Source organism: Microplitis mediator, chromosome 7, assembly GCF_029852145.1.
Source record: "Microplitis mediator isolate UGA2020A chromosome 7, iyMicMedi2.1, whole genome shotgun sequence".
In the NCBI taxonomy this organism is placed as follows: Eukaryota; Metazoa; Arthropoda; class Insecta; order Hymenoptera; family Braconidae; genus Microplitis; species Microplitis mediator.
The window spans coordinates 8,113,373-8,126,861 of NC_079975.1; the positions used below are offsets into that span (position 1 = coordinate 8,113,373).

Here is a 13,489-nt window from a genome sequence, read left to right on the forward strand (position 1 = left end):
TTAGACTAGGTTTATCTGCCAGAAGCATTGTGGATACGGCAATGCAGTATGGGCCTGACGGCCATACTGACATTCCGGCGTCCACGACAACTATTGCCAATGTTACTATTCCCGCAATTTTATAACCTATAAAAATCTTCGATACCATACAGTATGGCGTTCACGCCCATACTGGTATAGTGATATCGGCAAATTATTTATTACCGTGTATGCGGTTTTTTTCGCATTTAAGTGAATTCTATGGGAATTGTTGGATAGGGTAAGGACCCTCAAACCTAGCTTTATTCTCCTTTCTTTTATTTGATAGCTATTATTTATTTGTACTATTCTCAAGTAAAAATATTTGGCCGAAAGCACAGCGAAAAATTTTTATTCGTATTAAATAATCAAAAAATTGAGCAGTATTTTGCCGACAATTCAATTGGCCTTTTTTGCGGCCACAGTATTTTTTTTCAAATGAAATTATGGGACTTGGAAAAATTGTATGCAACTCAAAATAAAACTTTTGGGTATTGATTAGGCGACAACTATTAGACTTTTTAAATTATAGTTACTTAAGCGATATATATATATCGCTTCACTATATAAAGTTATAGGTAACATTAAGTGACCCTGTTATTGGCTTACGCTGTTGGGTCTTTGTATAAGAAATAAATTAATAATAAAAACAATAATAATAATAATAATAATAATAATAATAATAATAATAATAATAATAATAATAATAATAATAATAACAATAATGATAATAATAATAATAATAATAATACTTTTGTATATTGTGGCCCTTAGGGATCTCGATTCCAGGGTCGAAAAATCATTAATAAATAATAATAATAATAATAATAATAATAATAATAATAATAATTTTGTATAAGTACAATAATTTAGCACTTTAATCTATTTAAAAAAAAAATGAATTTTTTTTTTCTGCTAACAGATACTTTTTCTGTATTGTACAGCATTCATGTAATAGCATAATAGTTTTTCAGGAAAACTGTTAAATAATTCATCAGAGCTTATTTGGGTATGCAACAGTCTTAGGCAGTAGTAAATGCAACAGGATACTAAGAATGTAACATTCATAGACTTCTTGTCTGTGGCGTTAAAAAAAAACTATTTTTTTCAACATAATCTCTAAATACCATTTCTCTACACCTCAATAATACGATAAATGAATAAAGAATATAAATGACATCAGCTTTAACTAATTAACTTTATTTTTATGATATTAATGTAAAGACAATTACGACTACACTTTTCTTTGAAAAAACTCAGGCATTTAATCAATTTATCCGAATTATTATTGCCACTGATTAAATAATCATAAAAAAATACTTTGTTTCGTTGAGGAAGACAATTAATAACGACGTGGTGACGTAATTAAATAAAAATTTATCATGAAATCAGTCTGGGAATTACAAATTCATTTATCTAGTTGTTGTTAAGATCATATCCTAAGTTTAAAATTGAATGTGATACCGTGATACAAAAGATTTTTATCTAAGTATCATATCTTTAAATTTCGATTATTTTTATTCCGTAGTTTCCGATAATACGAGATAAGTTTAATAGCCAGACAGAACAATATTTTTCCTGTATAATATATTTTTTTATGTCGAAGAATTTAAAGAGTAGATCTTATGTAAATTCGATAAACTTTATTGTGCTACTAAAACATTATATCTATCAGTAAAAAGTATATAAAATTAAAATTTTTATTATCCGACCGTTTCTCATGAGTCTCATCCTGACTCAATATATTTTTTCATCAGCTTTTTTTTCCATGGGATCTAATAAAATAAAAAAAAAAAGTCCCAATGCAATTTATTTATTTTTCAATTTTTCAAACATTTCTCAACTTGAAAATTAATTACCATCCCCTGTTAATAAAAATTTATTCGAGAATCTCGACAAATTTATTTTTAAAAAATCGTTAGGAAAAGAAAAAAAAATTTCCAAGTAAAAAAAATTTTTTTTTTAAACTTTGAGACTTGAGGCATAAGTCTGCTAATAAAAAAATTTACGAGTAAATCAAAGAGAATGTTTAAAAGGGTGGGTTAGCGTGAAATACCTCACACTACCATGGCAACAAAACTTCCGATTTTTCTATGTCAATACCATTTTAAAATCGACTCATTCGTTTTATCACAACTAAAAAGATTATTTATTTTAAATCGATGGGCTTTTAAAGTACATTGTAAAAAATGTTTGGTCTCGGTTTAGTGTAAATGAATTGGTGTAAAAATTTTCGTGTGAAAATTGCACCAAATATCGTGGTAAATTCAGACGGTGTGAATTAAAAATTTTTACACCGTCAAGCGTGTAAATGAGTAATTTATGATAATTTCGCAGTAAAAAAAATAATCGTACACTTAAAAAAACCGGGGTAAGTCCAAGCGGTGTAGGTGTTAAATTTCAACACCGGAAGCGGGGTTAAAACAACATCACCGCGGGTGTGAATATTCTTTATAGGTGTTAAAAAAATTTCCCGGTGTTAAAATATTTTTCGGTGTTGAAAATATTTTCCTTTGTGAATATTTTTACTTTCTCGATCACTACAGTTAAAGTGTTTTTATTAATTAATTAAATTATTGGTGATTGAAATGGTGGCAGTAAAATTGTGTAATTTTTAAATAAATTGCGTATAACATAAATAATTATTCAAATAAGTACATAGCAAAATTGTAATTTCCTCCAGATAATATACTGTAAAAAGAGCGGTGTTAAAATGCAATGAAACCGGTGTAGGAGGCGTATTTTTTTCTAATTTTTTATTTTTTTTATTTATCAAAATTTCAATTTTTTATTAACAAAAAATATAAACAAAATAAAGAATCTTAGATTGTTGTTGATAACTCAATAACTATAAGCGATATCAAAAATCTAAAAAAAGATCTTTAAAGAGGAGGAAATTTCTGAAAAAAAGTCTCGACTCCCCGAACTCTAGCTCCATAAACAATAATTTTTATTTAATGTTGAAAATTGCATCCCGCGAGGCTGCTGTCTTACTCTAACCTCAAGACGCCAATGTGACAGCAGCCTCGCGGAATGCAATTTTCAACATTAAATAAAAATTATTGTTTATGGAGCTAGAGTTCGGGGAGTCGAGACTTTTTTTCAGAAATTTCCTCCTCTTTAAAGATCTTTTTTTAGATTTTCGATATCGCTTATAGTTATTGAGTTATCAACAACAATCTAAGATTCTTTATTTTGTTTATATTTTTTGTTAATAAAAAATTGAAATTTTGATAAATAAAAAAAATAAAAAACACATCTTGCTCAAAATTTGATTCCGCATCGAATGAGCTATCACTCATATTTTTGCCACAATGCTAAAGATTTTTTACAGCAAATTCACACAGGATTTTCACAAAAGTCTTCGTTACAATGTAACATAGTAATGGTTACCATTCTAGCATAGGAATCAGAACTATTCTTTTCTCTTCGTGTAGATTACACCGTATTAAAATTACACGGATGAATAATTTACCACCAAAATTTTTGAAAGAGTATAATAACGTATTCTAAGACACATTGTTTGTAGTCACTATTCAAGCCCATCTATTTAATAATAAAAAAAAACACCCTTTGATGATACACTTGTTTTAGTCTGATATATATACTTACTATGTTAACATATGTTAACATTTACTATGTCAACATATTTTCCCCTATGTACACTTCTAAACCAAGTGGGTCATCAATTGTGTCGAAATACATGAGATTAAATAGTGACCCATTAATGTATCATTAAGTATGTAACTACCACTTAAGCCAACGTATTAAATTTTGAGAAAATTTCAATGGATATAGAATATTTGATTAAAAAGTTTCATCTAACATAATAGTCTTTTTGAAATATAAGAGATAACGATACGTTATAAAGACTTAAATTTTTATTTATTTAAATCTGAATAAAAAAATATTAAACTAGGGGATGGGCAAGCAAAGCTGGAACAGGCGGACAAAACGGACCACCCAAAATATTAACAAAAAATTTTTACATTGTTTGTGAAGGTCATTTACGACTCTTATTATTATTTTTGTTAAATTTTGAGTGTTCCAAATGTTTTCTTGAAGAATAATTAAAAAAAATTTTTTTTTAATAATTTTTCTGTGGACTCAATGCATTGTTGGCCACAAAAAACACATACGATGTCTTCTTCGCTACTTTTAAATTTTATATAAGTTATTTATCTTCAATAATTTTGTTTTTTTTCGGTATCTTTGTTTACCAACAGTATACCTTTGTATACACGAAAATTCATTATTTACTTAGCGGTCCGTTTTTCCCGGCCTCTCCTATATTCACATATGTGGATTTTATATATCGCAAATTGTTTTGAAATAATATTAAGATACTTTAAAAGAAATCGTTAAACTTTTTCTCGCAGCAAATACGGTGAATAATAAATCCGATTTTTGTTGGCTTCGCTGAGGCATTTATTGAGTGAACAGAGCAGTAATAGTAGTAATGACATCGTTTTTTTTTTTTTTTTTTTCATCAATTGGGAATTCAAAAATAGTAATAACTGAAGAGTGCATATTGCCTTATGGAACGTACATTTGGAGTTTTAAAATCACTCTAAAAGGTTAAAATTGATGCTAAAGTTCAAACAATAAAAGTTACATTGTAAAAAAAGCGGTGTTAAAATGAAATAACACTGGTGTAGGCGGTGTGATTTGGCGGTGTTAAGCTACTGATGCGTCATAGAAATAATTAGCAGGCAAATTTTTGTAGGTAATTGAATGTTCTACAAAAAAAATTTCTTATCATTTTTTGATAAATCTATTTGTTCAAAAGTTATTTAAGGTTGAAGTTGAATTCATATTAAATTTTGAGATCTTTTCACTTTTTCGGCGAAACTATCAGACCTATTACAAAATATTATTGAACCTTTTTTGTAGACAATTTTATTTCCTAGAAATTATTTCAAATAAAGTTTTTTCAAATTCCGCATTATTTTCTAGTTATTTTCATTTCAATGTTAAGCTCATTAAAAAAAATAGTCTTCTGATCGATTTTAAGAGCTTGACATTAAAATGAAAATAACTAAAAAATAATGCGGAATTCGAAAAAACTTTATCGAAAAAAACTTTTAGGGAATAAAATTGTCTACAAAAAAGGTCCCATGATATTTTGTAATAGGTCTGATAGTTTCACCGGAAAAGTAAAAAGATCTCAAAATTTAATATGAATTCGACTTCAACCTTAAATAACTTTTGAACAAATAGATTTATCAAAAAATGATAAGAAACTTTTTTTTTAGAGCATTCAATTATCTCCAAAATATGCCTACCAATTATTCCTATGACGCATCGTTAGCTCATTCGTTAGTTAATGTTATTATTATGGAAAATAGAAAAGTGCAATGAGGAACCTTTTAATATTAATATTAAGGGCTCTGATTTCCACAGGCAACTTTTAAACCTGTTTCCGAGAAAAAAAAAAAATTTTGTCATTTTTTGGATCACCCTAATACGTAATGTATTTAAAAATTACACAATTTTACGCCCACCATATCAGTCACCAATAATTTAATTAATTAATAAAAACACTTTTTTACTGTAGTGATCGAGTACGTAGAAATATTCACAAAGGAAAATATTTTCAACACCAAAAAATATTTTAACACCAGGAAATTTTTTTAACACCGGTAAAGAATATTTGCACCTTTGCCGGTGTTATTTTAAACACCACTTTCGCCGTTGAAATTTAATACCGAAAATTTCAACACCTACACCGCCTAGACTTACCCCATTTTTTTTTAGTGTATTAATAACTTTTCTATTTATTTTTACACGAAATAGTTAAGGACCTTAAAGTAAAAGGTTTGAAATTTTTTACCTGTGTATAAAAATACATAAAAAAATCATTTTTTATATAAATATTAATACTGAGATAGAAAACCTAATTTTTTTAATTTAAAAAAATTTCCAACTATATTAATTTCTACGATGCAATCTAATATTAATATATTAAAAGTTTTTTTTTTATTGCGAAATATGAGTATCTCAGTTATACAATAGTCTACAAACCGAGCGTTTTTTCACGTGAATCGAGATAGAAAACGACCAAGTTTTACTTTGTCGTCACAGAATTATATACGATGTCATATTCCCAACAATTATAAGCTCGAAAAATAAAAATAATCTGATACTTCACAAACGAATCTCATAAAAAAAAAGAAGAACCTCCGTTGACATAAATCATTATTATTATTATCATCATTTTTATGATAAAAAGCTTGAAATAGAGAACAAAGGAACAGGATTTTCCGATTTTATTTAATTTAATGATCTGTATCATTAAATCAATGGCATTAGTATGTCAAATAAAAATTTATTCAAACAAATATCAAGATAATAAACTCAGATGAATATGAATTATTTAAATCAACATATTTTTTTTATTAAAAAATCATCATATATAATTCGAATCAAAAAAAGAAAAAAGGTGAAGAAGTAAATAGAGATTAGATAGAGCTGTGAGATAAAATTCTATCGACGTTGGTTATAGCGACGTCGACGAACTGGAGCGCATTTAGGTAGAATGCTGCTTTGAAAATCGATAGTAGCGCGTACGCGTATGGCCAATCGCTACGACCTTTCGCCACGTCCACGTACGGACGAACCCTGGACCCCATATAGACCAGGTGCGAATCTCTCCAGACTAGACTGATAACTATTTCCTACCAGTGCTAACTCACTACCCGTAATTTCTTCAAATCTATTCACTAACGTCTTATTTTTCCGGTACATCATCTTTTTATTTCAGAAAAAATATTTATTAATAAATTATCATAACAAAATTTCGATCAAACTTTTCTGAAAGCTTCCGGTGTAAATTTTGTATGAAAAAAAATCTACTTGAGTAACAACTTTTATTTAAAAAAAAAAAAATTATTATTATTTTTATTAACTGGTTGTTAAAACGCATGCGCAGATAAGATACGCGCGAAATAATCTCGAAAAAGTCCTAGTCTGCTGTCATCCTGCTCATACTCTGTACAGACCTAGGTACAGACTACTATATAGTTTAAAAGAAAAGTTGTCGACGTCGGGGGTGCTTTTTTCCGCGAGTAAAGTAAAAGAGAGTAGAGTATAGTAGAATATAAGGATGCGAATAAGGACAAGAGTGGGTGGATGAGAGATAGTAAAGGACAGATTGATAATACAGGATAGGAAAATATATAGAGAAGAAAAGAGAGGATTAGCAGAGCAGCAGCAGCAGCACCAGCACCAGCAGAAACTGCAATAGGTATAGTAGCATCCAGGTGAAGAAACGACGAGGACAGAGCGTTGGTTTCTCGAGTTAAACTGGAATTGCGACAGAGAAAATAGAGATATATGTAGAGAGAGAGGATTCCCGCGAGCAGGCGCAGATTCAACGGATCCCGAATAGACTTTACTCATAGGGCAGTCGCTCCTTTGCTGCACCTTCGTGTTCCATCTAGCCAAATTATTTTATTGCCAAATAAAAGTATTGTGCTCAGTGTAATTAATAATAAAGTGAATTAATTACTTGTTGTTATTCATTATTTTGTTAAAGCTGTGATTAATTGGAGTTAATATTTTATTTTATATCAAGACAAATTATTAAACTAGTGGTTTAAGTTGTGCTTTTCGGCGTTCATCGTCGCCGTGTTAGGTCAGTACGATTTAAAACAAAAATCTATAGGTCGAACAACCCTTTTGCTGCTGAGGTGTCGCTACTTTGTGTTGCTAAAATATCGAGATAATTGTTATTACATTTGTTTTAATTTATTTAAATAATTAGACGTAATAGAGGAAAAAGAATTTACATTTACGTGTAATTTAAAATATTAAATTATATTTTACTTTATTTTATTTTATTTTATTTATATGATTCTATTCAATTCAGCTTTTTTATTTTGTTTTCGTTTCACTTCGATAACTATGTAAGCTCTTGAGTTTATTGCCACTTATTGATTTCTTCAAGTTACGCATTTCTAATGAAAATTTTCACCTGTTTGTACAATCGATCGATTTTGTTAACATGATAATTTTTATTCTCTTTTTAGAACTTAAGTAATTAAATTTTTTTTATTATTCGGTTTTATTGTAAAAAAAATTTTTGAAACTCAATCAAATTTAATGAAAAAATTTAAAGTTAATTTTTTTTTTAGGAACTCAGTATATGAAATATGAAAAATTTCCGTAGCAGTCACGAAAAAATATTTACTGGATAATATACTTATGATTAATAATATCAAAATATATATATATATATATATATATATATATATATATATATATATATATATATATATATATATATATTTCTTTTGTTAGTGAAAAAGTTATAAATCAGTATCTTTGGGGGATTGTTACAAAGTAGCTGCGCCCTGAGATTCATTTTCTTTATCCCTGTTTCATCTAATTTTTTTTTCTAAACCTTTCTTTATCTTACTCACTTACCTAGTCCTCATACTTACCTTTATGTTCGTAGATGATATTCCTCATTGTCCCACCAATTGAGTGGTTTTGCTATATATACATATATATAAGCGTAATATATGTATTCACTGAATTGTGAAAGCGTAACTTGAGGGATCAAATCGATCGATCGACATAAGCCTACTTGAGTTTTCCTAACCTAAGAATACATTGGCTCAAGTATCCATAGATATAGATGAGAACTGAGTGGTTATATATATATACTTCACGGGGGGAGGAGGGGGATGAAAGCAATCTACCGCCTTATAATTCTCATATATTTTTAACCTCATTTTTGACCATAATCTTTGTTAGATAAAATTTTTTTAAGAAAAAATATTTAAATTATTATTTAAAATAATAACACAGCCACCATACTGTAAAAAAATTGAGGTGTGAACGGGGATTAAATCCGGAGTAAATGCGGGGGGATGACTGTGTATTTATTTAATCTCCTTGGAGTAAGACTCACTCCAAAGGGGAGTTTATTTTAATATTAAAACTCTAAATCGGAGTAAATCCGGATTTAAATAAAATTCAAATCACTCATCTGAAAAAGAAGCTCTCTACTTACTCCGTATTGTCTAAAATCGAATTAGTGAAAATCATGTGACAATCACTATTTGGCAGTGAATAGTCACTTATCCCCAGTGAAAAGTATACCACTATTTGAATTAGTGACATACTTTTCACTAGTAAACAGTAAATAGTTACTATTTTCACACGGACAGAAAATCATGGCAGCGGTTCCCATAATTCTATAAAAATTTTTCCTATACCAACATAGGAGTTAGAACCATAAATTATGGGAACAGTTCCTATAATGATGGGAATGCTAACCATAACACTATAGAAATGGTTCCTATAATTATAGGAATGGTTTCTATAATTTATAGGATTTGTTCCTATAATAATATGGAAATCATTCCCATAATATATAGGAACCATTCCCATAATATTATAAGAATGGTTCCTATAATATCATGGAAATGGTTCCCATACTATCATGAAAAAATTAATTTAAAGAAAAGTGTGGTAATCACTTCTACGATACGCAGAAATGTTATTAAGTATAGAAACAAAAATTCGAACATTAAAAAAAATTCGGATTTGGCAAAAACATTAAAATTTTAAACAAAAAATTTTTTTTTTAACAAATTAGCGTCGAAGAAGCTTCATTTGGATCTCTCCTATTTTGCAAAAAAAAAAAAATTTATGATATTATGGGAGTGGTCCCCATATTGGTATAGGATATATTCCCATACCGGTGTGGGAATGGTTCCCACAATGGTATGGGAATTATTCTCATACTATTATGGGAACTATGCCCATATATTATGGGAACCATCCCTATTATAGTATGGGTACAATTCCTATACCATTATGAGAACTAGTCCCATAATGCATAGCAAAACTTCCCATAATTTTCTTTCCGTGCACTATTTCAAATTTAAGAGAGTATGCATAGTGTTTTTTTTAATCTCCGAAACTCCAAGTGACAGACTAAATTCGGATTTAAATCAAATCCGTAATGACCCCGAATTTACTCCCGTTTAATTACAGTATAATAATAATAATAATAATAATAACAATAATAATAAAAATAATAATAATAATAATAATAATAATAATAATAATAATAATAATAATAATAATAATAATAATAATAATAATAATAATAATAATAATAATAATAATAATAATAATAATAATAATAATAATAATAATAATAATAATAATAATAATAATAATAATAATAATAATAATAATAATAATAATAATAATAATAATGTGTATTTAACCCGTGGCTATTTTAAGTCCAATAATTCATTTTTTAATACAATTATATTTTTACAATTTCATTGATATCATTATTTAATATGATCTTTAAATAATCTTCTAAAATTTTTAAGTCTATGTTCATTTTTTATTGATTCAAGAACTGGTTGTATCAATTAAGTCCTCTATATTTAATACACTCTTCTGCCGCATGCATCCTTGTATGTTTTATTGATATCAATGAACTTATCCTGGTATTATATTTACATTTACTACTTATTTTCACAATATAATCATTCAATAATCGTGGTTTTCTATTTAATATTATCTTATATAAATAATAATAATAATAATAACATAGTCACCAACAATTGCAAGCAATGCAATAAAAATTAATTATAATTTCCTTCTGAAATAAAACACTTGTCTGTTTTTTCATCCTACTTCTATTAATAATACCGGCTGCTATTATAAAAGATAATATTATCTTTTATACAACAATAACTTAATTGCTGCTTAATTCTTCATTTTTTTTTTTTTTTTTTTTTCAACAAACTAATTAGACTTTTACTCGCAATAATACCCAATTATTGATTTCTTTTTCCAACGGGAAAATAATTACTAGAGTATTGAATGACTGAAATTAAAAATTATTATTGAAGTATTCTTATTATTATATTTTATAAAAATAACTAAATCAATAATTACGATGGAATTATATATATATTTTTTTTTAATTATTAACATTGAAAATAATAATGATTAAACTTTAATCTTTATTTCGGTTTAATTTCTTTAAAGCATTGCAGCGAGACAAGTAGATAATTAAGCTGACCTCGTAAGGTCAGACTTAAAAGTTAACACTTAGATGCTCTTTAAACTCTGAAATAGTTATACAGTCAAGTAATTTCTCTGAATGCAGTCTGATATCCTTACAATTTTGTTCACATAAAAGACAAGTATTTAAATATTCAAATATTTATAATTTATACTTTTGAGTTCTGGTTTATAAAATATACGGAGTACTATAAGGTTAATATCGATAGTTAAATGTGTGTGACCATGACAAATATATACAGACCTAGAGACTCAGCCATTTGATCAAAAAAAAAATTTTTCGTGAGTTTAAAAAATTTATTTATTTTTAAATCGTTTGATTGACAGGAAATCGATCACTATTAAGATATTTAAGTCCGTGGTGTGGTGTTAAAATTTTCATCACAGCCGGTGTGAAAGTTACATGACGCACGGTGTTAAATTTTGAGCCGTGAGAAATAAAACTTGTACACCACCAATGGTGTAAATGTATAGTTCTTTATTAAAAACTCCCGATTACTTCAATAGTACATTGTAAAAAATTTTTGGTGTGAAAATGGTCTTCGAAGACTTTACACGGTGTGCATTTTTTTGGCGTGAATCATCAAGAGGTGTACTTTTAACACGGTGTGAATGTTATCTTTCACACCATTCGGTGTTATTAGCTTATAACTCATACAATGTCCGATCATAAGATCTGTAGTTAAAAATTATCCAGTGCCTGTTTTTATTATCTAAATGTATATCTATATATATGTGTGTGAATATATGTATATAAATTTTTGTCATTGATATTTATAAGACTATTTTAAGGTATTTTATGGTTCGAAGTTGATCAATGAATGATTCTACTAACATAAGTATTTAACATTTACACCATTAGCGGTGTGAACGTTCTAATTTATACGGCCAAAAATTTAACACTGAGTGTCGTGTAACTTTCACACGATCATTTACACCACACCGTGGACTTAAAATTTTTTACAGTGTACACTGTAAAAAATTTTGGTGTAAAAATGGCCACTGAGAAGTTTACACAGCCGTGTAGTGTGAAATAACGGTGTAAACAATCTTCGGTGTAAATTATCCATGGTGTGATCTTAACACGGTGTAATCTACTTTTTTACACCATTCCGTATTACTCGTCATAATATTGATTAATGAGCAACAAATGATCATTGAACTACTTAATCAATAACTACACTGTAAAAAGAGCGGTGTTAAAAATGGACTCATTTCTAACTTCGCCCGGTGTTAAAATGAAATTACACCGATGTAGGAGGCGTAATTCGGCGGTGTTAAAATACCGGAGTAAAAGCGGGGTAAACTGCGTCCGCTTGGAGTATTAACTTTAAAGATTATAAAATACAAAAAAATGTCAGTTTTTTATGAAAATTAATAAAAAATATCATTTATTAACAAGTATAGTGATCGAATAAGTAAAAATATTCACAAAATAAAATATTTTAACACCGGTAAAGAATATCTACACCGGCGGCGGCGTTATTTTAACACTGGTCTAAAATATTTACACCGGCGGCGGTGTTATTTTAACATCGGTTAAGAATATTTACACCAACGGCAACGTTATTTTCACACCGCTTTCGGTGTTGAAATTTAACACCGCCGATTTTAACACCTACACCGCTTGGACTTACCCCGGTGATTTTTTGCAATGTACATTCATTTTATTTGAATATTAAACAGTATTTTGAATTTTATTATTTTTGATTTTTATTATTATTTTTCTCAACGCAAAATTATCATAAGCACACCACCTAAATTTAACTCAATATTTGGTGTAATTTTTACACCAAGTCATTTACACTATACCGTGTCCAAAAAATTTGTACAGTGTAGATATTTAATTTTTATTTCCAAAATAATCCACATTAATAATAATAATGATGTACTAATGTTGCAACTCATATAATATTTATTAAAGTTTAACCACATATTATATTATCAAACAATATTTGAGCTAATAACAACGAACGGTGTGAGAGAAAACACTCATACCGTGACACAAGTACACCGCTTTGATATTTAACACCAAGCAAACCGCGTAGAGCCCTCGGGGACCATGTTCACACCGAAAATTTTTACAGTGAATAATACAAGCAAATCATTGACCTTTCTCGGTTTTTTAGTGAATTATGGGAGTTTGGAAACTGTAAAACGCTTCGGGGTCTTAAATTAATGCACTTGATTTGTCCATCCATTTTCAAACTTTTCAAATCCAAGAAACTAGACATTGAGATTTTCGCAATAATTTATTTTTTATTCTTCTTTAAGTTTAATCAAATAAACGATTTATGAAAGAAATTATTGCGCGATAAAGAACGAAACTTGAATACTACACTGTAAAAAATGCATACCGGTCTAGGGGTGCTACAGCGGTGTTACCAGTGTTAAAATGGTGTACATTCTA

At 28.4% G+C, this 13,489-nt stretch overlaps 1 protein-coding gene across 6 annotated transcripts in view; it reads left to right on the forward strand.

The window, feature by feature from the left end:
* LOC130670745 (carbonic anhydrase-related protein 10) overlaps positions 1 to 13,489 on the forward strand; it is a 76,117-nt gene that overhangs the window by 39,183 nt on the left and 23,445 nt on the right. The window contains exon 1 of one of the 6 annotated variants that reach the window (XM_057474221.1): positions 7,411 to 7,654. The exons of 2 other annotated variants lie outside the window; for them this stretch is intronic. The gene's annotated coding sequence lies outside the window, so the exon portion shown is untranslated. 3 more of the 6 variants (XM_057474224.1, XM_057474220.1, XM_057474222.1) reach the window with 3 other exon arrangements.